Raw genomic sequence first — 27,870 nt, forward strand, 5'->3', positions numbered from 1 at the left:
CAAATGTATTTCTTGTAAACAACATATTGTGGGATTCTGGTTTCTAATCCATTCTGCTATACACTTCCATTTTAGGGGTGAGTTTATCCCATTCACATTTATAGTTATTATAACTAACTGTGTATTTCCATCCATGCTATTTTTCCCTTTGTTTATCCCTTTCTCCCTCCCCACGCTGTTCCTTCTCACAAGTCTTTTACTTCTAATCACCATCTCCCCTAATCTGCCCTCTTTTCTAGCAGTCTTCTATTATCCCCTTCCCTTTTTACTTCCCTATAGGGTAAGACATATTTCCGTATTCAAATAAATGTGTATATTATTCCCTCTTCGAGCCAATTCTGATAACAGTAAGGTTTAAATTTGCCCGCCACCCCCTCTGTCTTCCCCTTCAATAGCTTTTTCATGACTCTCTTATGTGAAATGATTTATCCCATTCCATGTCCACATAAGTTGGAATAAGGGGTGGAAAAAAAAAGCTATGAAGCTAAATTAAAATAAGTTTGCTCCTGTCATTATGAGCACTAATTCTGGGTCATAATTATATCTATGATCCTCTGATCTGGATACCACATTGTGATGTTGGTCACTATAACATATAGCCTGGAGTATTAAGTCTGCTTGCCCACCCCAGGACCCTCCCACTGGATCCTCTGAGACTCTATCTGGTCACCTTTCCTATTTCCAATCACAAATTTAGCATTGATCTTCAAATAGGTTTGAACAGCTTCTGTTTAAGAGCTATTTGACCCAAAGTAATAAGATCCTCTGAGTTATTGAAGTGAATACATGTGTATTTTTATAAATGTATTATTTTATAATTATTTATATTTGCCATGTTATTTTATTAATATATTAGTATTATATCACACATTATTTTATTATTTATTATAATTAGTTGTACTTATATTTGTCATGTCATTTTATTAATATATTCATATATTATGCATTATTTTATTATTATAATTATTTATATTCATCATTATTATTTCTTATTTTATTATCATATATTGTTTTATTGTTTATTATAATTATTTGTATTTATATTTGTCATGTTATTTAATCCTAAAAATATACTCTTTTCACGTACTCTTTTATGCTGAGAAGATTCAGGGGGTTTTTCCCCAATGTTTTGGGAACAAGAGATTGGAAAGAACACTACTGATGTTGGAGTTTAGCAGATCTGAATTAAGGTCCTGGCTGTGTGACCTTGGTCAGGTCTCTTAATCTCTGTGAATTAGTTTTCTCATCTGTAAAATAAGGACATTGATGCCTGGCTTTATTGTGAAGAAAGCTCTTTGTAAGCCTAAGAGCCCTAAGAAAATTATTCTCATGGAAATTACACATTTCAGTAAGTTAGATAAACCTGACTTTTCTTTCTTTAACTTTGCAAATCAGAAGGGTAACATGCAGTTCACTCTTGTGGATTTCATTTCTAATTAACTGATGAGGCAAAGAGAATAGCAGTCAGTATGGAAGGCAAAGAAAGAGGAATAGATCTTTTAAAAAAGGAACATGTTTAATGCCCTTCAATCACTCCTTTATGAGAAACAGACTGATCAGGTGAGTTGGAAGATGTGAAATGGACCTGTGGCGCAACCCCAACTTAGAGGATATATAAATATAACTATCTCTGGTCCTCAGATCAGAGTCCTGACTCTTGTGCTGCTGCTGCTGATGATGATGATAATAATTCACATTCATATAGTGCTTTAAGGTTTGCAAAGTGTTTTATATGCATTGCCCAGTTTGTGCCCTTCGCTAGCCCTGTAAAGCACATACTATTATTTTCACCTTCATTTTACTGATGAGAGAGCCAAAGTTCATACAGGAGAAGGAACTTGCTTAGGGTCACACAGCTACTATATCAGTAAGGCAAAATTCATGACCTCGGAGAGGACCGTGAGCATGCCTAGATGGTTCTGAATAGCAAGGTATAATAAATTCCCTAGGCAGAAGGCAGAGGAAGTATAACATTCATTTAGACTCCAAAGGATCAGACTCAAGGACCAATGCCCTCAATTCAATATTGTGGCAATAACATCCCAAAACCAATAAACCTACCTCACTATAGTAACAAAGAGATTATAATAAAATATTATAGCAGCAAACCAAACCATACTTGTGCTTCCCCTCAATGCTAGGGTCCTCCTATAAGAAGATCACTCATGACTCCTAACTCCCTGCCCAGCACTCTCTCCTGTAGCTTCGCTGACTCCAAGTTTCACAACTCCTTCTTGTGTTCAGCACTTTCCACTCTGCACACTCTGGAAGCACCTCCTTGCTTCTGAATCCTGCTGCTCTCTGCTCCACTGCTTCTGTCCAGTTCTGCTCTCAGTCCTCAGTTACCCAGTTTCTGCTCCTTCTAGTCCTCAGTTTTCTGCTGTTTCTGAGTTCTGTTCTCTCTTTTTATACAGTGCTTAGAAGTCATCTGATTGACTAGAACTCAGGCACATACCATTGGCTCTGGTCTTATGTAAAGGCAATCAGTGAATGGGAAGATCTTCCCCGCCCATTTGAGTGGGCTTTGGGGGTGGGGCTCTCAGGGTCCTGGGGGGAGTGGCTAGGACTGGAGCCAATGGTAGGCACCTCAGTTCTGGTCCATGTGATGACATGAAGCCTGTGGTGGGAGGAGCTTGCTGAACAGTTGGAGCAGAGCTAAGAGGCAGTTGGTGAGAGCAGTTAAGAGCGGAAGGAAAGAGGAAGCAGTCAGCTAGCTGAAACACAGCTTGGAGATTGTGGTGGCAGTGGCAGCGGCAGCGACAGCGCTACAAAAAAAGCAGGACTGACCCTCGGCAGAGAGTGCTGAGCAGGGGCTTGAGGCCAGTGGGTGGTCTTCTTGCTAGAGGGCCCTGGCATTGGGGGGGGAAGCACCAGTATGGCTTGGCTTGTTGTCATAATGTTTTTCTGTGGCTTCCTGGTCACTATTGTGAGATGGGCATACTGGTTTTGGAAGGTTCTTGCCAGGATGTCGAATTGGGGACACTGGTCCATGGATCTGCTATTTTTGAGTTTCAATAAATGCTTTAACTCCTCTGCCTTCTACTTAGAGAATTCCTTATATCCTGCAATTCTGGACCATTCAGGCATATTCATGGTTATCTTAGCAACTCCCCTTAGGGTCCTGAGGGCTTCACACCTCTCCCAAACTAGCAAACTAGTTTGCTAACTAGCCTGGTGCCTCATATCTAATTAGTGAAAGGATGTGGGCCTGTCTCTAATCAGACCTCCCTTTGTTGGCCCCACCTGAAGCCTATTCAGTGGGGGAAAGATCTTTCTACTTACTGATTGGCTTTACAGCTACTAAATGTCTGAAGCAGGATTCAAAGCAAATCTAAAACCAATCCCATTTCTTGACCCACTATGCCATACTGTCCTTATTTTCAGTTTAAAAATAGGGATAGTCAGGGGCAGCTAGGTGGCACAGTAAGCAGAGCACTGGCCCTGGAGTCAGGAGAGCCTGAATTCAAATCGGGCCTCAGACACTTGACACATGTACTAGCTGTGTGACCTTGGGCAAGTCACTTAACCTCAACTGCCCTGCCAAAAAAACCCAAAAAGTAAATAAATAAAAATAGGGATAGTCATACATTTAGCTGTTTGACCACGGGCAATGTCTTTAAGCCTCAGTTTTTGTCATTTATAAAATGGAAATAATACTTGTACTACCTACTTGTTTTTCTAAAAAGTACTTTATAAACCTAAAGATGCTGTAATTAATTGGGAGTTGCTATTTTAACACTTTCTCATTCTCAGCACTTTAAAGGAATATCCATGTATGAAATGAAGGTAAGAATGGGAGTGTCATGGTATTTCTTATCCTCACACAATGAAAATAGAAATTTGTCAGACAAACAGTACCCCATCTCTGGCAGAGCTTACTTAGAATTCCATAAAGTTAATGTTTGTATCAGAGCCCCTCCTCCCAAAAGTGATTCTGTGGCTTTGGGGCCTGGGGAGCAGCCTTCTGTTTGGGAGGTGACTTTTGGCAGCAGGAAGCAGAAAACCTTTGCTTTGTGCTTGTTCAAGGCAGAAAAGTAAAGGAAGTGCTTCTTTCTTGGTTGTTCAGTCAAGTCCATTAGGATAGAAAAAGAAACTAGAAGTGAAAGTGGGTATTTCTAAACAGAGCAAAGGCAGTATTTACTCTGTATATCCTTTGGCATTGTATTTTTAAGGAACCTGAGTAGGGTAGACCAGGAGCAGAAAAAAGTTAGAAACCTCAATGATGAAGTCAGGGAACCATATGTTTTAGGGGTGCTCAAGACCCCAAAATACCAACACACCGGGTCCTGCTTGAATGAATTCAATTCAAGCCTTCTCAAAGCCAAAGTAAAACAAAGTATATCACAGATTCACCACGTTGGATTGTCTTAAGAAATCTCACCATTTGTGACACTCATTTTCACAAGCAGGCCAGATTCCATCTGAGGTAGATGGAATCTCAGCATCTCATGGAGGCAAGATGAAACTTATATACAAGAAGATTGTGGGAGGGATCTAGAGTGGTCCTGGGATGATGGAAGGATGGGTTTAGGAAGGGTCTTGAGGAAGAGTCTAAGGAGGAGTTTGATGGGACTGGGGTAACTAGAGGTCAGACTCCAGGAATAGGATTAAGGGTGGGAAGTAGCTGAAGGCTACCTGGAGATGACAGACAATGTAGGGCTAGGCTAGTTTAAGGATAACAGATTTGGGCAGACACTTTGACAGGATCAAGGGTGGAAACTAGGCAGACAATGGAGGGCTAGGCTAGGTTAAGAGTAACCTAACCCAGAGATTTGGGCCTAGCAATAATGAAAGGCTTATGGCCTCAGGCAAACACCTTATCTAGTGGGAAGATTCAAGGGGAGTTCAAGGGGGCTCCCAGATCCTGTACCCCATTCTCCATTTTGGATCTCATTCAAGTTAGAGAAACTGGGGAGATACTCAGAAGACCCCACTAAGTTTGCTGAGGCTTTTAGGGATCTCTCCCTACAATTTCAGCTTTCTTGGGGTGATCTGCATATCCTCTTCTCTATCTGTTGTACCACTGAGGAGAAGAGGAGGATTTGGGAACAAACCCCAAAATTGGGGGATTGTTTAGCTAGTGATGACCCCACAAAATACCCCCCAGGAACAGCTGCCGTTCCCACTAGTGACCTGAGATGGGATTATCAAAAGAGTGAGGATAGGAGAAAGAGAGACCATATGGTAATTTGCCTGTTAGAAGGCCTAAGAACGACATTCCAAAAGCAAATAAATTTTCAAAAAATTAGGGAAATTACTCAGGGAGAACAGGAAACCTGGCCCTTTTCCAAGACCGGCTAGTAGAAGCTATTAAGAAATGTATGAATTTGGATCCTGATTCTGTTGAAGGTATGGCAATCCTTAGCATGTATTTCATTAACCAATCCGCCCTAGATATTAGGAGGAAACTGCAGAAATTGGCAATGGGACCCTAAACACCTCAGGCCGAATTACTGGAGATTGCCTTTGGAGTCTTTAACAACAGAGACCTAGTTGCAGCAAAGGAAAGATGTAACCAGAATGGACTTTGTTTTCTTTGAATGACTCAGCTTACCTCATTGAGCTTCCCTGGACACTGGGGCTTGCTCTTCCGGGGCAGGAAGCCCAGCGACCATGCCAGGAATCAGTGAACTTCCTGTGTGATGAGTCATGGGGCTGGCTGAGGGGAGGTGTGTTAACCTGGTCTACGCTAGGGGGAGGGGCCAAGTCAAGAATCAATCGGCCTTGGTCATTCAGGCGGCGCTTGATGATGTCAAAAACTCTACAAGAGGGGAGAAGACAGCTTGAAGATCCCTTTTTCCTTTTCCGGTTGGAGCCAGAGATGCCTACAGCCGAAGCTGAGCTGCTGGTAGCAGAGCTGACTGGAGTGCTGAGCAAGGACTGGAGGCCAGTGGGTAATCTTACCGTAGAGGGGAAGCATGTATACGATTTTGCCTTATACTATCTCACTTCTTCATGGCCTCCTAGTTACCCTTGTGAGGTGGACTTATTGGGCCTGGAAGCTTTTGATGAAAATATCAAAATGGGGACGCTGGTTTGTGGGCTCGTTACTGTGGAGTGTAAATACATGCTTTAGTTCTCCTGCCTTCTGCCTAGAGAATTCCTTATATCCTGCGGTTCCGGACCTTTTAGGCACATATGAGATTCTCTTTGAAATCGTAAATTCTGCCTTCCTAATATATTTGGCGACGAGGTGGATGGGATCGCTAGGTATAAGATCTCTATTCAGAAGCAGAAGAACTTCAGAGGAAGAAATGAATATCCCAGGGTGGGAGGATCCATTTTATTCCTCCTTAGCAAAGAAATTGGCTAAAAAAGCTGGACCCTGTGAAAACTGGGAACCAATGCTACAGAGAGGAGATCCTAAGGATTTGGAAAGGTGTTTACAAGAGGTTGGGATTCAGTCAGGGGCATCACTATCTAGGCAAAGCTGGATAGTGTTATCAGCCTACCGGCTAGTATATGAAAGATTGAGATTAAGTGAAAGAGATGGGTGCACTCCTACCCCACAGCAAGAAGGGGAATCTCAGCAGGAGAACAAATTGCTGCTCAAGAACCCACTGATTCAGATGAGAACTTTTCTATTAATGTGGCTAAGAGCAACAGGAGGCCAAATAAGCCAAGAGTGCATCCCAATTCAGCCCAGACCAAGCCTGACTGCCTGCTTTGTCCTTGCCATGGTGGCAGGGGAAGCGAGTGGGGGGAAAATGAGACAATGTTAGGGACTGAGACAGAAAACGCTACTAGGGTTCAGGACATCCCTTGCACAGAGAATGGGAGATGGTTAAATACTCAGACAAGCGTTCGTCCTGTAGAGAGGAGGAGGACAGAAACCCGAGGTGGCAATTTAGTTACGAGGGAATTTCAGGAAGATTTCTCACCACAAGAGGTCACAGATATTTTGAGTAGATTCAGCCAAAGAGTAGGAGAACCATTAATATCTTGGATGGTAAGACTCAGTGATCAAGGGGCCGGTGGAATATTAGTAGATAAGAGGGACTGTATGAGATTCATAGGTATCAGCCACGATCCTCTAGTTCAGCAAGCTTTTAGGGAACATCATCAGCAAGGAGATGATGCTAGCAGGACTACTCTGTTGGCATTAGCTGCTGCGGGATGCAATAAGAGATATACCAATGATTCTATGTGGCCCACTGAGCACAGACCCTGGTATTCACGTAAATATTGTATCATGAGACTAAAGGAGGAGGTAATGAAGACTGCTATCATGACAGGAACTGCAGACAAATATTACAATGATCCAATGCTACTCCCTCATAGGAATTTAATAATCAGGACAGCTCCCCCTGCTTATAAACAACTAATTTTGAATCTGTTACTTGGGGAAGTAGGGAGCCGTCTTACAACGGTGATAAATAAGATTTTACAGTTACATGACTTAGGAGACTGGGGAAGGGATAGATCTCCTCGAGAGAGAAGGGCGAATAGCCAGCAAACTTGGCGCCAAAATGGAGTGACAAGAAAAGAAATGTTCACTGCTCTATTGAGAGCAGTGGTAGGTTTTGAAATGATAGATGGCATTCCAACCAATGAATTGTACAGGATGTACCAAGATAAAGGACTCAATAACAGGAGAGATAGGGAAATAAGAACTGCTCCTGCAAATGCTACAGACGTTGAACCTTCATACCAAAGTGAATCACATGCTAGGGAATACTAGGAAACAGGCCGAGCCCCAGCCCAAATTAAGGAAATATGTAAGCTGGATTGCAGACCTCACATTAACTTGACCATATATTGGAAAAATGGGTCAAGTACAGTAACTAGGGCATTAATAGACACTGGGGCCGAGGCCACCCTTATCTATGGGAATCCAGACAAATTCAGCCATGGAACTCCTATTACCATCGCAGGACTAGGAGGGACTGAAATATCAGCCAGACGAGTTAAATTGATGATGAAAATTGGACAGTTGCCCAAGAAAGAATATAGTGTGGTTATTGTGCCTATTCCTGAATACATCATTGGAATAGACATTTTGAAGGGTATGACCTTAAATTTACCTGAAGGGAAATACAATATATTAGGAAGGCAGAATTTATGATTTCAAAGAGAATCTCATATGTGCCTAAAAGGTCCGGAACCGCAGGATATAAGGAATTCTCTAGGCAGAAGGCAGAAGAACTAAAGCATGTATTTACACTCCACAGTAATGAGCCCACAAACCAGCGTCCCCATTTTGACATTTTCATCAAAAGCTTCCAGGCCCAATAAGTCCGCCTCACAAGGGTAACTAGGAGGCCACGGAGAAGTGAGATAGTATAAGGCAAAATCGTATACATGCTTCCCCTCTACGGTAAGATTACCCACTGGCCTCCAGTCCTTGCTCAGCACTCCAGTCAGCTCTGCTACCAGCAGCTCAGCTTCGGCTGTAGGCATCTCTGGCTCCAACCGGAAAAGGAAAAAGGGATCTTCAAGCTGTCTTCTCCCCTCTTGTAGAGTTTTTGACATCATCAAGCGCCGCCTGAATGACCAAGGCCGATTGGTTCTTGACTTGGCCCCTCCCCCTAGCGTAGACCAGGTTAACACACCTCCCCTCAGCCAGCCCCATGACTCATCACACAGGAAGTTCACTGATTCCTGGCATGGTCGCTGGGCTTCCTGCCCTGGAAGAGCAAGCCCCAGTGTCCAGGGAAGCTCAATGAGGTAAGCTGAGTCATTCAAAGAAAACAAAGTCCATTCTGGTTACACTAGAGAACACAGGGAAAGGGCTAGAGACAGAGAACATGATCAATTCTTGGCTGCTGTCATGGCCAGGAAAAGACCCAAGAAGCGTCCCTCCAGAGGGCCCCCTTGGAGGAATACTGGCAATTTGGGCAGTGGGGAAACCTGCTTTCAATGCCACAAGGTAGGTCACTGGACTAAGGAGTGCCCCTCCAGGGCGCTGCCCCCCCCCCATGAAACCCCAGGACCATGCCCAAGATGCAACCAGGAGAGACATTGGAGGAAGGATTATCCCCGAGGTTGGAAAGGTGGTGGAGCCGCCCCCCAGTGTCCTGTCTTCCAATCTTCTCAAGACTCAGAATGACCCAGGAGCCTGGGGCTTGGCAGTGCTCCCACTTTCTCCACCACTCTCGCCAAGCCCTGTGCAAAATCAAAGCTGAAGGTAAGGTTACCCACTTTATCAAAGCTATGCTCTCTTCTTTTAACTAATCACTCTGGCTCTACCCAACCCTCAACCCATTGGGTCAAGGGCATTGAAGAGGAAACTAAGGGATGTCTCCAGACATGCCACTTCCCCTGCCTATTTGAGGATCTGTTGTTTGGACACTTCTTCCTTATGTTCTCCTCTTGCCCTACCCCCTTGTTGGGAAGGGATCTGATGGTAAAATTGGGGAGCCAATTTTCTCTAAGCCTCCCATCTCCCTTTTCCCTGTTTACGAGACCTCCCCATGTTCCCCCAGAAGTGTGGGAGACAGTTGAGCCAATTGTTTGGGATAAGGGAATTCGTGGGTGAGCTACTTCTGCCACCCCAGCTGTAGTTCACCTCAGAGATCCTAATGTGCTCCCCCACTGCAATCAATATCCAATTAAGCCAAAGGCCTGGGAGGGACTGCAACCACTAATTGCTACTCAGGGACCTGACTCACTCGCTCTAGAATGGGGCCTGCACCAGGCTAAAGCTTTTGAGACTTTGAAAACTAAGTTGACCACCACTAGAGCATTAGCTTTCCCTAATCTAGAAAAACCTTTCACTCGGTATGTTGATGAGAAGAGAAGACAGGCTTTGGGAGTCCTAATCCAGTGCTTAGGACCTGACCCCAGGCCATTCGCCTATTTTTCAAAACAATTAGACTCTGTGGCTGCTTCAGCCGCACTAAATGAGGAAGCTTCTAAACCCCTAGTTGACCAGACCTTCGAAGTTCTGAATCTTCATTGAGTTGCATCCTGGAAGCAGAGAGCCACCAGTGGCTGGGTAGCCACAGGGTCACCAAATATCAAGCCTTGCTCTTAGATGCCCCTGACCTAATTCTTCAGGTGTGCCACACACCTCTAAACCCTGAAGTAGTGTGGTACACAGAGCAAGTGGTTAGGAGAGCTAGGTATGAAATAGTCATCTTTAATTCCCAACAGGGAAATTGTCTTTTACTCCAGGGAAATTGTCCTTTCTCTATACTCCTATGCTGCCTGTTTGGTCCTTGCTTGCCAGGTTTGTCTCCTCCAGGCTCCAAGCCATCAACTCCCAGATGACTGCTCAGACTGTGTACCCTTTGAACTGGTCCCCTCAAGGCAGGGACAGCTCTACACCCCCTGCCAGCAGGAAGAAATTTCAGAAACTGAGACCTTCACACTTTACCCCAAAAGAATTTGGGTCCCATTGGTTTGAGGGGGAATGATGGAGTACAGGATCTGGGAGCCCCCTTGAACTCCCCTTGAATCTTCCCACTAGATGAGGTGTTTGCCTGAGGCCATAAGCCTTTCATTATTGCTAGGCCCAAATCACCAGGCTAGGTTACTCTTAACCTAGCCCTCCATTGTCTGCCTAGTTTCTACCCTTGATCCTGTCAAAGTATCTGCCCAAATCTGTAGCCTTCAGCTACAGCTACTTCCCACCTTTAATTCCATTCCTGGAGAGTTACCCCAGTCCTATCAAGCTCCTCCTTAGACTCCTCCTCAAGACCCTCCCTAAACCCATCCTTCCATCACCCCACAACCACCCTAGATCCCTCCCACAATCTTTGTGTATATAAGTTTCATCTTGCCTCCATGAATGTGCTCAGATTCCATCTACCTCAGATGGAATCTGGCCTGCTTGAGTGTCACAAATGGTGAGATTTCTTAAGACAACCCAACATGGCAAATCTGTAACAAACTTTGTTTTACTTTGGCTGTGAGAAGGCTTGAGTCAAATTCATTCAAGCAGGACCTGGTATGTTGGTATTTTGGGGTCTCGAGCACCCTAGAAACATGGTCCTCTGACCTCATCATCGACACATGCTTTATCTGTCCTTGGCCCTCTTCTTTTCTCTGTCTTTATTCTCTCCCTAGGCAAGCTCACCCATTCCCATGTATTCAATTACCTTTATGCTAATGACTCCCAAAGATTCAACCTTGATCTCTCTTCTAAACTCCTCTCTCACATCATACCAACTGTCTACTGAATGTAGCCTCTTGGACAAGCCATTAGCATCTCAAATTCAACATGTACACAGTGGAATTCTATCTGCTACCATGCTGCCAAGCTTCCCATTTAATTGGGATCCTCCCAGGCATCCAGGTTTATGAGCTCTGAATCATGCTGGACTCTCCTATCATTCATCCTTCATATCCATTCGGTTGTTCTTTGATTCAACCTCCAACATCTCTTCACATCCACATGGCCGCCACCCTAGTTTATTCAATCCCTCATCCTTTTTTGACTGGACTGTTGTCATAGTTTTCCAACTGTTCCTCTAAGTTAATCTTGGAAATCTTTTGCCCACAGTGTCTTGCATATAGTAGATGCTTATTAATTGAATGGTTGAATGAACTTTTGTATTGGAGTTTATCTAGACCTACATTAAAACATATCCCATTGAGGTAGATGATACTGGTCTTTCCTATACCATAGAAACTTAATATCTAAGATCTGTCCTCCAGGTTGCCCATTATTACTTTCACCAGAGATCCCAGTGTCTCCTTTTGTAAAGGAAAGATGGCTAAGGAAACCAGTTATAGCACATATTAATAATTTGTCCTCAGAATAAAGACTTGAAACCTCTATTCTTTATTATAATGTTATATTTATTATAATTTTTTTATTGTAAAGGTTTGACACATTTATCAAGGTTGTCCCACCTCTGCCACATACTGACTCTGTGACCCTGGACAGTCACTTTCCACTTAATGCCCTTTCAAACAACTTTCTAAGTTTATAAGTTTCAGACTAATTGCTAGTCCACACTGCAGGTTTCCTCACCAGAACTCTCCCAGTGAAATCACAGGTCCAAATGAAAATCCATACCCTAGGAGGATGCGGTGACTGAGGGAAGGGGAAAGGAATTAAGATCTCGCCAGTATCATCTATTTTGAAACTATTCGATCTTTCTGAGCCAAATAGCTATGACCCATAGTAAAAGAGCTGGCATGTGGCATTCCATATAGGGGATAAATCACCTTGTGATAATCTAAGCACAGTGTTTTGTTGCAGGTCAATTTTACAATGGAGGAAGCAGTCAAGCCTGTGAATGGAAATGACCCAGAACTCCGTTTCAAGGCCACCCATGCAGTCAGGTATGCCTACATCAGTCTTCTGCCTCCGTCTTGTTGCATAACCCAACATGGAGCTCTTACAATAAGTATCTTGTTTCATTTCTCGACAGTGGCTCCATGCCCACAAACCAGTAGCAGCCTAGTCAAAAGAGATGCTTGATTGCTACTCTGGGCTCTCCTTGATCACAACTTCAAGGATACCGTGTGATGTCTGAGAAGAAATTGCTTCATCTCAACTGGCCTCTACAAGAATTTTAAGTCATAGAAAATACCTGTAGGGAAAAATAAACATGTTGCTTCATCAACACAAGATACTACAGGATGAGCTCCAGTGGATGACCCAGAGCCATGGAGGCTATTAAACAATGCCAAGCACATCCCTGCAAGAAAGCATCTTTCTTTCCTGCCTTTCCTCACCTTAAATCTTGCCTTTGATTCCACAGGAAGATGTTATCTAGAAAAAGAAACCCATCCCTAACAGTGTCTGTTGAAACGGGTTTCATTCCCAAGCTGGTGACATTTCTGAGCTTGTCTGATAGTCCCGACTTGCAGTTTGAGGCAGCCCAGGCCCTGACAAACATTGCTTCGGGAACATCTGAACAGACCAAGGCGATTGTGGATGCCAGGGATGTCCCTCTATCTATTGAACTGCTCCTCTCTTCTCCATATTTACACATCAGTGAGCAAGCTGTGTGGGCGCTAGAGAACATAGAAGGTGAGCCTTCAGCTCTGCCTTCCTGGCTGACTGAGGACAATATAACAAATACTTTTTATAAATAGTTGTTCTGAAGGGTCTATCTGTCCTGTGTCATCCAGGAGATTGTTACTTCAGGGAGGCATAAGGAAGATTAGGCAGACAAATCTCTTGGCGAAGACAAAGTCTTCAGTTGGCTCAGGAATGTAGGCCTCCAGTATAAAAGCTGGCAGTCTTGCTGGAATTTCATAGAGATCTGATAATGAACACCTACCTAGCTTCTTGTGTGATTGTTAAAAAGCAAAACACTAACAGCTTGCCACCTCTCTTCCCCACTCCAGAATCCCCTAGGAGTATCCTGAAATAACTTTTATGTCTTGTTTTTCTTTTTAATAAGCTAAACGGAAAGAAGCAACATGGTAACATGGATATAGACCTAGCCTTAGAGTCAATAAGACCAGGGATCAAATCTCACCTCTGATATATACTGGTTGTGTGGCCCAGACCAGGTTACTTAACCTCTCGGTACTACAGGCAACATTCTGTCATATTTTGCAGAACAGTTGCTGCTATAAATTGATAGGTTTTCCTCATTAAGCATTGCTTAAAATAATGAGTCTAGCCTCCCCTCAACCTCAACCCCACCAAAAAGGGAAGGAGAGTACTAAATGGAAGCAAACTATTTGGAAAGAAACCTAGAAGTCACTTGGTTTCTCTCAATTTCCCCATCTTTAAACCCCTCAGGAGACAGTTGGAGGGGGAGGGGGAAGAAGTGCTTTACAAACCTTAAAACACTAGAGAAATGTGAATTCTGGTTCATTGAGGAGGGCACATTAATGAGGTGTTGAATGGATTAGTCAAATAAAGCATTCCACTTTAGCCTCACATATGCAAATATCTAGGCAGCTTGGTGGCACAGTGCATAGAGCACTGGGCTTGGAATCAGGAAGACTCATCTTAACGAGTTCAAATCTGGCCTCAGACCTTGGGCAAGTCATTTAACCCTATCTTGCCTCAGTTCCTCATCTGTAAAATGAGCTGGAGAAGGAAACCACTCCAGTATCTTGGCCAAGAAAACCCCAAATGGGGTCACAAAGAGTTGGACTCAACTGAAATGACCCAATAAAAATGAAACTATCTAGCCCACATTAGTGTTATGGTTTTTTCCATTTTTTTCTTCTGAAATTTTAAATTTTGATTGATGTCTTTTGTTTTGATATCAACTTCATTTCCAAAAGTATCCCTCCTTCCTCCACTACCCAGAAAGCCATGCTTTCTAAAAAAGAATTTAAAAGAGTTTGAGTAAGAAGAAGGGCAGTTCAGTAAAACTAACCAACAAACACAGCAACCACGTCAGATAGGTGGAGTCTGACCACGTTGCACATCCATAATCCCTGCCTCCTCTGCCAAAAGAAGAAGGTAGAGAGGTTTTCTTACGTCTTTAGAGACAAGATTGTTCCTTATAATTAGTTTTGTTTTTCATGGGTTTGGGGTTGTCTTTCCACTTATATAGTTGTAGTCATTGCTGTAGCCTTCTTTTAGTTCTTTCAACTCAATACCCAGGTGATGGCGCTGAATTGAGAGATGCCTTTATCTTCTACGAAGTGATCCCTCCTCTCTCATCCTTGGTCTCGCCTACTAAACCTGTAAATGTCTCTACATAGAACATTTATCTTCTTGGGACTAGGGGCTTTGGAGAGGTGGTCTTGGAGAGGTTGTACCCGGATCAATGTTGACCAGTGTAATAACAATGTTGCTTGCAGCTGCTGTGGAGGTGTAAGACCAACAACACCAGCACACAGGAGGGCCGCTAGCACAGGTTCTTTGATACGGTTTTCTAAGGGAAACAACTTTAAGGGGTTTACAATCTCACTTTAATTAAACATACATGTATCCTTTACTTAGTTCAGGTGAAAGAGCCAGTACCCTGAACTTCAGAGAGTATACAAACAGAAATTACAGGCATACATTATATAAACAGAGCAAATAAACACAAACCAATAGATAGGCTTCTAACCGTCTGACTATAGCAATACACACGGTTATCAGAGAGAGAAGCATCAACATCTGGGTTTTCAAAGCTGGGGGGGGGTGCTCCGTGAAGGCCCTGCTTAGAGGATCACCAATTTTAGAGCTGGAAGGGACCCTAGAGACCATGTAATCCAACCCCCTCACTTTATAGATGGGGAAAGTAAGCCCCCCCAACCCCAGAGTTATTGCCTCATTAGAATGTAAGCTCCTTGTGAGTAGGGATTGTTTCATTCTTGGTACTCATGTCCCCACTGCCTAGCACATGCCTGGACTTAATAAATGTCACATCTGTAGTAAATGACAATCAATAGTCAATAAACATTTATCAAGCATCTTGCTATATGCCAGACACTGTGATAAGCCCTGGGGATACAAATAAGAAAAAAAAAGACAGTCCTTGCCCTCAAGGAGCTTACAATCTATTGAGGGAAAGACAATACACAAAAGGAAGCAGAGAAGGGGTAGGGGGCATGATGTTTGAGGAGTCAAGCAGAGTCGCAGATTAAAAATTAACAGAAGCAGGTCCTCTGATTACAGAGGCTTCTTTCAACTGTTTCATATGCTGCCTTCTCCTCACCCCCATGGTTCTTACTGTCAAGATAAGATTATATATACAAGTAAGGGGACTGCTAAATCAAAAAATAAAGATAGGAAAACCAACCTATTTACTGAAAGTTTCTTTATTACTTTGAAGTCTTGACACCTGGTTCAAATCTCACCTCAGACACTTACTAGCCTATGAGCAAGTCGAGTAACTTTTTTGATCCTCAGTTTCCTCACCTGTAAAGTAGGGACATAATTCTTACACTATATACCTCACATTGTGAGATAAACATTTGGTGATCCTAAAGTACTATGAAAACATGAAGCAGTAATAGAGGGAGGGAAAGGAAGAGGAATAAGCATTTATAAATTTTGTTCTTCAGTCATTTCAATCATGTTTGACTCTTTTTTGTCATGCCAATTGAGGTTTTCTTGGCAAAGATACTAGAATACATTGCCATTTTCTCCCCCAGCTCATTTTACAGATGAGGAAACTGAGGCAAACAGGGTGAAGTGACTTGCCCAGGGTTACACAGTTAGCATCTGAGGGCAGATCTGAACTCAGGAAGATGAGTTTCTCTGACTCCAGGCCCAGCATTCTATCCACTGGGTCACCTAGCTACCCCTAAGCATTTATAGTAGTGACTGTCAGATTAATCTTGTTAATCCCCCCACCATTCAAGAGTTATACAAATCATTCCCTTTAAGGACATTTTGGTGAAGCTGGACAGATTCCTTCCTGTTGCTAGTCAATATTGTTACTTAAAGGAGGGAGCCTGGGACATATGACAAAGAACAGGATTTTTCTCACTTGTCTGTTAAATGTATTCTTTCCTTTCAGGATTAAATTTGAAGAAGTCTTCTGTCAACTTCTTTGTAGATTATATTTCTGTGGAATGTGACATGGACCTTGTCCAATCTCTGCTGGAATAGGAACCCATATCCTTGTGCAAAGGCAGTGAAGCAGATCCTGCCAGTTCTTCTCCAACTCTTACAACACCAAGATGGTGAGATTCTGTCAGAAGCCTGCTGGGCTCTGTCATAATCTTACTGATGGTCCCCATCAGAGGATTAACCAAGTGGTGCAGACTGGGGTCCTTCTAAGGCTAATCTACCTCATAAGCAGTCCATATATGACTATTATACACCCTGGTGCTCAAGTTTTCCACTGAAAAACCTTATTAGGAAATGTAAAAAAAAAATCTCCCTGTCCTCTAAAGCCATGGTGTAGATGTGAGAGGTTAGGTTCTAGTTCACTAGGATAGTCAGTGTTCTAGGCTGTTTAGTCTGCCACTGACTCATTCAGCAAACACATATTCTTCCAATGTGGAAGGCACTGTGGTAGCTTCATTTACCCCCACAGAGTTGTTGTGAGATTCAGATGAGATAATGTACGTAAAATGCTATATAAATGACATTTAAATGACTTGCAAGATCCAGTCCTCCACATGATTGGTTCAAGCATTTTTGGTAACTGCTAACCATCTGTTGCCCTGCTCTTATCCTTCCCTAACATAAGTCCCTTTCCTCTGTTGGGAAGACCAAAAGTCCTTGTTTTTATTTTTTAAAATATAGACTACTAAGTATACTTGCTCTGTAAAACTGTGGTAGAAATAGCACTTGGTTCCATGCCTCTTTTGGGGAATACTAGTTGTTCTATAAATTCATATTATGTAGTTTTCATCTTACCCAAATAGATGCTTGTGAGACAGATGCCTAGGTTGGAAGAATGGGATACTCATGCCTCTCACCCAGAGATAGTCTGAGCCTGAGTTTAGCAGGTGCCCATGTCCCAAACCAGGAAGCCCTGGGGGTCCAACTCAGTGTTTATGCTTGTTACCCTGGAAAGCTCACTGTTTTCCACCTGATACAGAAGGTCTTACTTAGCACATACAGTGTTCTGGCATCTGCTGTTCTGATTAGTAAGTACTGGGGGGGGGTGTCTCTATTTTTGGATATTTCCATTGACAGGTTCTTAATCTTTTTGTGTATATTTTGGACCCCTTTGGCATTCTGGTGAAGTCTATAGAGTACTTCTTGGAATGTTCAAAAAAAAATTTTTTTAATTGATGGAAATGCCAAATTTCTGGTAAAGGTATAAAGATGTAATTTTTCCCATCCAAATTTACTGAGAGCTATTCACAGATGCTCAGGTTAGGAACCCTTGGCTTAGAGGTTTGAAGAGCAACAAAGTTCAAGAGATGAACCTTCAAGTGTCTCATCTCTGTGGCTCATCACTGATGTCTAGTCTATCTTCTAGAGCAGCCAATAACAAATATAAAAATTACAGTACATGCTGGTGAGCCACTTGAAACCACAACACTGAGTAGAAAAGCAAGGATCCTCTTATCAGAAGAGGGGGACAAGAATGGACTTTTAAGAAACCCTTATAGGTTAACCACCGGTCTCTGTTGTTCCATATCCCCTCCCCCCATGAAGTTAGTAACTTGTGACTGGGACAGATCAACAAACACAGGTGGCCACTGATGTAGGTTTCTTGACAGTGCTTCCGTCTCCTGCATCACAGAGGCCCTCAATCCAGAAAGAGGCTGTTTGGGCACTCAGGACCTCACCAACAGATCCAGCAGCTTATTACTTGTGGGCTGCTGCCATCCTTGGTGGCCCTGCTAAGAAATGTAAGCAGGATGCCCAGGTATCTTTGGTAAGAAGAAGGTGGGGATGGGGGAGGAAAGAGGGTAGGAACTCCTTTTCATGATCTGAACTATACCAGTTCCTTTAAGAATAGGTAAATAGTGTGTTGCACGTTGGTAGCTAATAAATGTTTACTTAAATTGAGCACTGGTCTATGTCTGCTACTAGCTACAGCAGTAGGATCTGACTGCAATGATTGGTCTTCCTCTGGATGACCAGGGACTACTTTATTTAAACAAAATTTAACCTAGCAATTAAAAGTAAAGAATGGTGTTCCTTTTGTTTTCAACAAAACCTTCATTTCCAAATATAATCTTTCCCCCTCACCTCTCCAGCAAGCCATCCCTTGGAATAGAGAAGCAAAGCAGTTTAGCAAAGTCAACACATCAATTGCCTGATGCACACGAAATATTCTACTGCAGCAGACCTTCTCAACTCTTCAACTAGCACTATTTAAAAACAAACCAAAAAAAGGCCCCTTAAATTCTGAGGTTGGTAAAGTCTGACTTCAGTAAATAAATGACTCACTTGCCACTCTCTGATTATAAATGTGACTTAGTTTAACTGTATCCACATTTGCTGAATGTTTTGAAAAGTGAAATCCCCCTCCTATTGATTGTTTAGGGCAAGACGACATAGAGTAAATTTTTGGTTTTATGCAAAACTAACCTGAGAGAAATGGCATATTTTGAGCAATAACAGATTTTTAAAAAGCAACTATTTGGTTATATTAAAACCATGTAAAAGAGATCCATTGGAAATGGACAAGGTGCCTTCCAATTTGTCATAATAATGTGACTACTAAATACTATTTTTTTCTATTATAGAGCTATTTTTATCTCTGGAAAGATCTGACTAGAAATCAAGGAACTAAATTCTACTTCAGGTTATTCCTGAACCCTTTAGTGTCTTAGACTCAGTGAAGTTACTTCACCTAAATTTTAATTCCTTAGCTATGAAATGGGACTAATGCCTTCCCCTTCCTACCAACCTCCTGGGATCACTGAGATAAAGCAGAATTCTGTGATGAAAACATTTTAAGACCCTCTGGGGAATGTGCTCTATAAATACAAAATACTTACTAATTTAATAACACTTTAGTAGCCCTACGTTCCCCCCCTCTACTTTCCTTAGTCACTCAACACATGTTAAAAGAGGCTCTACTTTATGTGGCAGCTAATTAGCTTGCCCAAGGTCCTCAGATAGCAAGGGAAGATCTAGAAATTTAGATAATCAAACATCATAAGTTTCTAAATGCTAAGGATGATTCTTATTCAAAGAAATTCCTGGATTGCCCAGATAGCTTCATATTCTGCCACTTTACATAGTTCCTAGAGGAACTATGTATATCTCTGAAGCCCATCCTATGTCGTCAAGCCTAACTGTTTCTCTTTCCTTCATCTTAGGCAGATGACATTAGCTCTGCTCACAAATGAAGGAAGCAGTCCAGTTCCGCCAAGGTGTTCATGAAAATTCCATGTGTAATCTCATTAAGCCCCCCTGGAAATAGAATGAGACAGGCAGGACTCTTCTGTCCCTTTTCGGGTCTGTAGAGAATGTCAAGAATGTTATCTATTTCTTTTGCAGGGAGAATTCAAAGTCAAGAAAGAGGTTATTTGGACAGTGGCTAGCTTCACAAGTCAGGGAACATTGCACCAGATGCTTGGAATCCTGAAACCTCTGCTCCATCTGCTCACTGTCAACGACAGCAAAACTCTCCTCCTCATCTCTGACATTATTACTCATTTCTTCCAGGTTAGATATTCAAAACCAGTTACTCCAATAACAAGGTGCTGAGAGATGAGCTCAAGCTTGATTATGCAAAACCCACCATCAGGGTGTGCTGTAAGTTGTCCTGTCCTGTTCAAAATCCATACTGACAACAATGGAGCCAAGCAGTAGAAATCCGAAAATCTGTATTTGTTTTTTAGCACCTTCCTTACAAGGTTGTTGTGAGGATCAAATTAAATCATATAAGTAAAATTCTTTGCAAACCTTAAAGGCTATATAAATCCTATTATTATTGTTAACAACAACCATGAAAGAAAGGTACTTAAAAATAGGTTTCTAGATCCAGCTATTATTGTTATTAGGTGGGTTGGGTGGCACAGTGGATACAGTACCAGGTCTGAAGTCAGGAGAACTGATCTGCCAGAGTTCAAATCCAACTTCAGACACTTACCAGCTGTGTGACCATGGACAAGTCACTTAACCCTATTTGCCTCAGTTACTCATCTGTAAAATGAGCTGGAAAAGGAAATAGCAAAGCACTCTGGTATCTTTGCCAGCAATGCACCAACCCCCAATAATGACCCAATGGGGTCATTTCACATGGGGTATATTCAGATAGAACTGAAGCACAATGTTAATATTCTTAGTTCTATACATTAAGTGGACCTGTATTTTTAAATGTCACTTAGCATAATATGTCTCTTAAATGGTACATAGAACCATGTATTACAAGCTAGAAGGATCTAGGGGTGGGAGGAATGAGGAATGTGTTTTACTTAGAACTGGGCTTTGATTCTATCCTGGTAACTTGAATATCTTGGAATTAATATGTTTGCTTAACCTCCATTTTGCAAACAGTACTTGCTTCAAGATTTGGGGATAAAGCACAGAGGATATATTACATGTTAACATCTAAAACATAACTCCATCTAAGCTCCAAAGCCATCTTCTCATTTGGGCTTTCCTATTTTCATTACTCATTCTCTCTTTAATCAGCATTTGGGGATCTTGGAAGACTTAGCCTCTCCTCCCCATAATATTCAGTTACCATGTGCCTTTGATTATTCCTTTGTAATGTTCCTCACTGGTTCCTTACTATTCCCTTACTTGAGTTTTAGAACCTTTCTCCCACATTTGCTAGGCTTTATGAGGTAGCCTTGGAAATAACAAGTCCATTCAGGGTCTTAGCTTGCAAGCTACAACAAATCCCCAGCACTCTGCCTTTTAGTAGCTACTTTCTGGCTAGTAGGACCACGTAACTTTAAATAACAGATTTGGCAAAGATGAGCATTGATTGTGCAGGCAGCCTAGTCTAGGACTCTTGGTCTAATTCACAGGATCACAGATTTAGAGGCCATAAATTCTAATTACTTTAGATGAGGAAACTGAAGTTGAGCTAGCTTATTGATTTGCCCAGGTCACACATCTAGTCACCTTACACGCTTATCTAAGGTAGGATTTGAACTGAGCCAGGTCTTCCCGACTCCAAGTCTGGCAATCTATCTACTATGGCATCTAGCTGCCTCAAATTACGGTAGCAATAAAAAGAATTGTAATTGGCTTTTCTTTTTGTTTTTTTTTTTAAGATTTAACTAGAATTTCCCTAACTGAACTCTCCCTGATCAGAAAATTTGGTATTTCTGTTGAAATACCAGTAAACAGTGGTTTTCCTCCTCAATAAGATACTTATTCATGTGCTGTCTTGCCCACAGGCTGCAGAGAAACTAAGGGAGAAGGAAAAGTTATGCTTACTAATAGAAGAGCTTTACATTAAATTTTACAATAACAGCTTGATCTTTCAAGCTTCCTTGGACCTCATTGAGAATTACTTATCTAAGGTATGTATTTTAGAATTTGAGTACATACATACCCACCACCCATAATAGGTAGCTATGGTAGGGAGCAGGGGGTGGGAGGTGGTAAGAGCCCTGAAATTAGAGTCAGAGAGCCTGGGTTCAAATTCTGTCTCCGCTTAAATATATTACCCACTTGACTTTGTAAAGTCATTTGGCTTAAGGGTTTTTTTTCCTCCTCCATAAAATGAAGGTGGTAATATGTTAGATGATATCCAAGGGCCCTTCCAGCTATAAACTCTACAAGCTTAGGTCCTCATTGGCAAATTGAGTGAAATCTATTGATTGCTTAGCTCAATTAATACCCTAGCTTGGTTGCCACATGGACTGCCTGATAAAAAGCATGCTGACTGTACTTGCTAACTAATTTGTCCTAGGGGAGATTTTTAAAACATTAAGTACCTGCTGGACAAAATGTATGGAAGGAAAATGGTTTAAATAAGACACAATCCTTTTTGTGGAATTTAGTTCTTTATTTGTACCCTTAATGTTTAGCACAATGGCTGGCACAGTGTCGGTTGGTTAGTTGTTCCTTGTGCTAAAAGAGGGCCAAAATGGCATCACTATATTGGTATCAGTGTGCTCAAACTGAGGTTGATCAGACCAATATAAGCCTGGAAGGCTCTATCACAGACCAGACACAAACAGTCCATGTGAACATTTGGGGTGGATTCTCTAAATTTGCACATCTCATGTTTCTTTTGAGCTACTGCAATTCTGCTTTGCTCATAGAGCAAAGAGACTTCTTTGATGCAGGCTCACCATGTTGGGTAGTCCTGTGTCTCCCATGTCTCACAACTGATTCCAAAGTTGTCAGAGAGACCTTGAAAGTATCTTTGTATTGCTTCTTCTGACCTCCACCTGAGCTTTTGCCTTGTGTGAATTCTCCATAAAATAATCTTTTAGGAAAATGTACTTTTGGCATTTGGGGGGCCATCTCCAGTTGTCCTGATGTATATCTTGCCACTGGACCCAGATGGCTCTGGAGGAGAAAGTGAGGCTGGTGACCTTGCATAACTCTCCCTCATTAAATCCAATTCACTTGCAAGTTGTGGCATCATCTTCCTGATGTCATAGTCCTCTTCAAGAACAAAGGTCCTCTTCAACAGCAACTTTTGGCCTTTGAACAACATGGCCACCCCACTGGAGTTGCAATCTCTGCAGTGGAGTTTGAATGATTGGCAATTCAGCTCGAGAAAGGACCTCAGTGTCTGGTACCTTATCTTGCCAGGTGATCTTCAGAATCTTCCTAAGACAATTCAAATGGAAGCGATTCAGTTTCCTAGCATGGCGCTGGTAGACTATCCAGGTTTCGCAGGCACACGACAATGAGGTCGGCATAATAGCTCTGTAGACCTTCAGTCTAGTAAGCAGGATAATACCTTTTCTCTCCCACATTTTCCTTTGGACCCCCCCAAATGCCCAGGTGGTACAGAGCAGGTGCTTAATAAATGTCGATTGATTGATTCATCAATAGATATTTACTACCTTGAGACTGTGGGCAAATCAGACTCTCCTTGGCTCTCACCTATAACATGAGGGGGTTAAATTAGGGGATCTCTGTGGTCCCTTCCAATTCCAGACCTAGGATCCTTTGAATAATGGGCATACAGATATTTTCATTAGTGCATTATAAAAGTATAAATAAGAGAGAGGCTCTTACCAACTGGGGGAATCAGGGAAGATCACCTCATGAAGGATGTGGTAACATCTAAGCTAAACCTTAAAGGATCGGCAAGAATTTAACAAAGAGGAGGTCAAAGTCAAGGAAAGAAGCTTAGCTCAAGATTGTTGCAAAATCCAAATGAGTGGTAGAGGATCTATACTAGGATGGTAGCAGCAGAAATGGAAAAAATACTGCAGGCAAAATTGTTAGAACTTGATAATTATCTTTTTGTGTTTCTCTCTCTCTCTCTCTCTCTCTCTCTCTCTCATCTATCAACAAGTATTTATTAAATGCATCTACCTCAAGGAGCTTACATGCTTAAGGAGGGGAAAATATGTACATAAAGAGGTATATACAAGACATATTCAGAGTAGATGTTACATTCCTTTACAGAGCAAGTCTCTAGCATTTAAAGGGGGTGGGAGGAGACAGGGAAAGGATTCCTGCGGATGACTTGAGCTGAGATTTTGAGGAAGCCAAGGATTCTAAGAAGCAGAAGTGAGAAGCTAAAGAATGCCAGCCTGGGGGACAGTCAATATAAATTCATGGAGACATAGAATGTCAACTTGTAAGGAAAATCAATATGGCTGGATCACAGATTGAGTGGAGGGGAGAAGAGTGAGAGAAAATTGGAAAAGTAGGTAGATAAGCAGCCCTGAAAAGGGCTCAGCAAGCCCTCATAGCAGAGGTGCTAGTCCTCCTGAACATCCCATACACCCAAGAAGTTCTAGCAGGCGAAGCAGACACACCCCAGTAAAACCATCTTGACAGACGGGCTAAACCACACTAAGGGTAACTGACAGGCCTGAAACCTGTTGGTGCATTAGAGGGATGTCTACCCCAAGCATGTGATTGTGTTTGTCCTTTGTTCTCGAAGAGGACAATGACATCAGGGAAATGATGACACGACTTGTAGTTGACTTTGATTTGAGTGAGGGAGAGCTGTGCAAGGTCACCAGCCTCACTTTCTCCTCCAGAGCCATCTGGATCCAGTAGCCTGATATTCACCAGGACAACTGGAGATCACCCAGGGTACAATGGGAGACCCTGGCCCTTTTAGGCTAAGACCTTTACAGGTTCTCACTTTGAGTGAGGTAATGCCCATTAAGTGAATAGGCCTCTTTTAAGAAGTGAGCCAAGGGATGGTCCCTTTAATTTATAAAAAAAAAATCAAACTGGGAGGGTATGTGAAGTACGTGAAGCACGTGAAGACTTCCCCTAGTAGAATGGGCAGATGAGAACAATTTGTTCCAAAGGCCATGAAGGCAGTTAAAAAAGGCACGGTGGAGCACTTAGAGTTTGGTCAGACATCAAAGACCTTAAGGTCATCTACTGCATCCCAGGCCATCACCAGTCATCCTGACTTTTGTCTCTCCACTGGACTTCAATGACTCTGGAAGAGAGAGTGAGGCAGATGACTTTGTGCAGCTCTGCCTCACTTAAATCCAATTCACTCAGAAGTCAAGACATCATTCATGACATCACTGGTCCTCTTTAGAAAGGAAGGACAGGAACAACAAGGTGCCACATTGTGAAGAGCTTTAAATGCCACACAAAGGACTTTGTATTTGAGCCTGAAGGTAATAGAGAGCCATTGAAATTCATTTAGTAGGTAATGTGGCTAGACCTATACTTTAGGAAAATTACTTTAAAGATAACTCCAAGGCCTTGAGCATTGAGACTGAGTTGAATGGTGTTCAGTCCTTTCACTCATGTCTGACATTTCATAACCCTATTGGGAGTTTTTGCAGCAAAGATACTGGAGTGGTTTGCCATAGATGAGGAAACTGAGGCAAATGGGGTTAAGTGACTCACCCAGGGTCACACAGCTAGGAAGTGTCTGAGGTCAGACTTGAACTCAGGAAGATGAGTCTTCCTGTCTTCAGCCTGGCACTCTATCCACTTCAACACCTAGCTGCCCCCAAGTTGAATGGTAATGCCACTGAATAAAATAGGATCATAGATTTAGAGCTGGAAAGAACCTCAGAGACCATCTAGTCCAACCCTCTCTCTTTCTTTTTTTTTTCATATGAGGAAAATGAGGCCCACAGACTTGCTCAAGGTCACACACATAATAAGCATCAAAGGCTGGATCTAAACCCAGGTCCTCTGACTCCATAGCCAAATAAGTTTTCAACTGTATCATAGATGGAACAGATTGTAGAGAAGGTAAGGTTGGCTTCTGAGCATGCTGAGTTTGAGATGCCAGTGGGGATGTTCATGTACTAGGCAATGTGGCATTGTGGAAAGATCATTAGCTCTGGAATCAGTGGACTTTGGTTCACATGCCATCTAAGACTTCTGTGTGACCTTGGGCAAATCACTTGACTTCTCTGGGACTTAGGTTCCCCCTCTTAAAATGAGAAGTTGGACTAGGTGATCTCTAAAGCTGCTTTTGCATCTAAATCTTGTGAGTCAGGCTGAAGACCAGGAGCCACAAGGAGGAAAACCAGGAAAATGTAGAGTCGGCCAAGGAAGAAGAAAGTATCCAAGAGGAAGAGAAATTGGTCAATTATGTCCTGATTCAGAGAGGTCAAGGAGGATGACATCTGAATAAAGATCTTTGGATTTGGCAACTGGGTCACTGGTTACTTTTAAGAGAAGTTCTATTACGTAAAGGTATTATCAAGTAGATTTTGTTTTTGGGGGGAGAGGCAATTGCATATACCTAAGCAATCCACATGCATTTATTAAGTGCCCACCATGTGCTAGATGCTGGGGATAAAAAGACAAAAGAAAAAATCACTGCCCTCAAGGTGATTATATTGGTGTGGGAGGGAGAGGGAGAAAATATACACAAATAAATATGTAGAAAACAAACACGTTATTTTGTGGGGGAGACAGTGCAAGGTACTACCTGTGAAGGGAATCAAGAAAGTCATCTCATAGAAGATGGTATTTCAACTAAGCTCTGAAGGAAATGAGGAGTTCTAAGAGATGGGTGAAGAAGGACTGCATTCCTAGAACAGGAATATATAGTGGCATAAAGATGGAATATGGAATGCTGAATTCAGGTCATACATTTCAAACCATAAAGTTTGTAAAAGGAAATAATGTATAATAAGGCTCAGGGTTATGCTAGAGCCATCTTGAAAAATGGTGCAGTGAGAATAGGAAACACCTTGGAGTCCAGCAAATGCTATAACTCAGAGCTTGATTTATTGTTTTGTTGATTATCCAGACTTAGGAAAGTGAAAGAGAAAATGTTAATAATGCAGATTGAACCTAAAAGTTTATTGTGGGTACATTTTTGAGAGCTGATTATTAATTATTTACCAGCACACCCTTCATAAGACTAGAAAGGTAAGTTGGAGTCAGGTTTTTAAGGCCTTTAAATGGCAAACAAGATTTTGTATTTAACCCTAGAGGTAATAGGGAGCCACCTGACCAGGTATGTTGGTTGATGAAGGAACTAAAAGGAAGAAACTGATGATGCGTAAGAAAGGAAAGCTTACAGGAACAAGGTTCTAGAAGTGGCAGGAAAGACAGATAAGATCAAATATAGAGGTAGGAGGATTAGTTTTAGTAAGGAGTAGGGTGTGTGTGTGTGTGTGTGTGAACTTAGAAGTATTCTAAGATAGAAGAAAATGAATGAGAATACCTGTGAGTTTTGAGAATGAAAATATTGAGTGTCCCCATTGTTAATCTCTTACTCCACTAACTCATTTGCTGTGTCAGTATGAGTGGTGGTGGTGGTAGTGGTGGTGGTAGTGTTGGTGGTAAATGTAAAGTTGAGGGTTTGAGGTGGGGGAAAAAAAAGAAAAGGCATTGGAACAGTTTCTGTGGAGAATAAAGAGTAGAGAGGAAGGGGTGCCATGCATCAGTGAAGAAGCAGTCAAAGTTATCAGCCATTAATTTAGAGAGGGCAAATGACATGATACTTTCTAATAATATTCAATAGCCAAGCAAAAGAACTGGAAGGATAGAGGGTAGGTGGAATTAAGGATTTGTCATTCTTGACCTGCCAAAGTCCAGGAGATCAGGGATTATAGGTAGAGACTAATGAATTATTGAAGTCTTTGGTCATAGGTTCAAGATTTGGTATGAAGACAAGTTTAGCGAATCTAGAGAAGACTAATCATAGGATCCAAGTTTATAATTAAGGCAAAGGGCAATTTTAGTGGGAGAGGTGGCCAAAGAAGATAATTTAGAAACTTAGGATGTTAGAAGTTATGCAGTTCCATAAAATGGTAATATCTAAGGATTAACCATGCCAGTGTGTAGCTGGAGGGGAATGCAGAAGTTTGGTGGAACTGAGGCATTCCATTTTTGAGGGATGGGGGAGATGGGAGGTTGGGGGAGTGAACATAATTACTGAGGTCTTCAAGGATAGTGGTAGGGGATGGGATGGTGAAGATCATTAAGCTAGACATTAACATCTCTGAGGAAATCTGGACAGCAGTCAAAGTAACAAGAAGAAAAATGGGCCAAGTGGCAAAAACAGATTGCAAGGATATCAACTTTTATAGTGGTGACTACAACATTCT

The 27,870-nt window shown here is 42.1% G+C and overlaps 1 pseudogene; it reads left to right on the forward strand.

Annotated features, from left to right (window-relative positions):
• The first annotated feature begins 8,770 nt into the window (after nt 1–8,770).
• Nucleotides 8,771–22,491, forward strand: LOC118841209 (annotated as a pseudogene).
• Nucleotides 22,492–27,870: the final 5,379 nt, after the last annotated feature.

This window comes from Trichosurus vulpecula, chromosome 1 (genome assembly GCF_011100635.1).
Source record: "Trichosurus vulpecula isolate mTriVul1 chromosome 1, mTriVul1.pri, whole genome shotgun sequence".
Lineage (NCBI taxonomy): Eukaryota > Metazoa > Chordata > Mammalia > Diprotodontia > Phalangeridae > Trichosurus > Trichosurus vulpecula.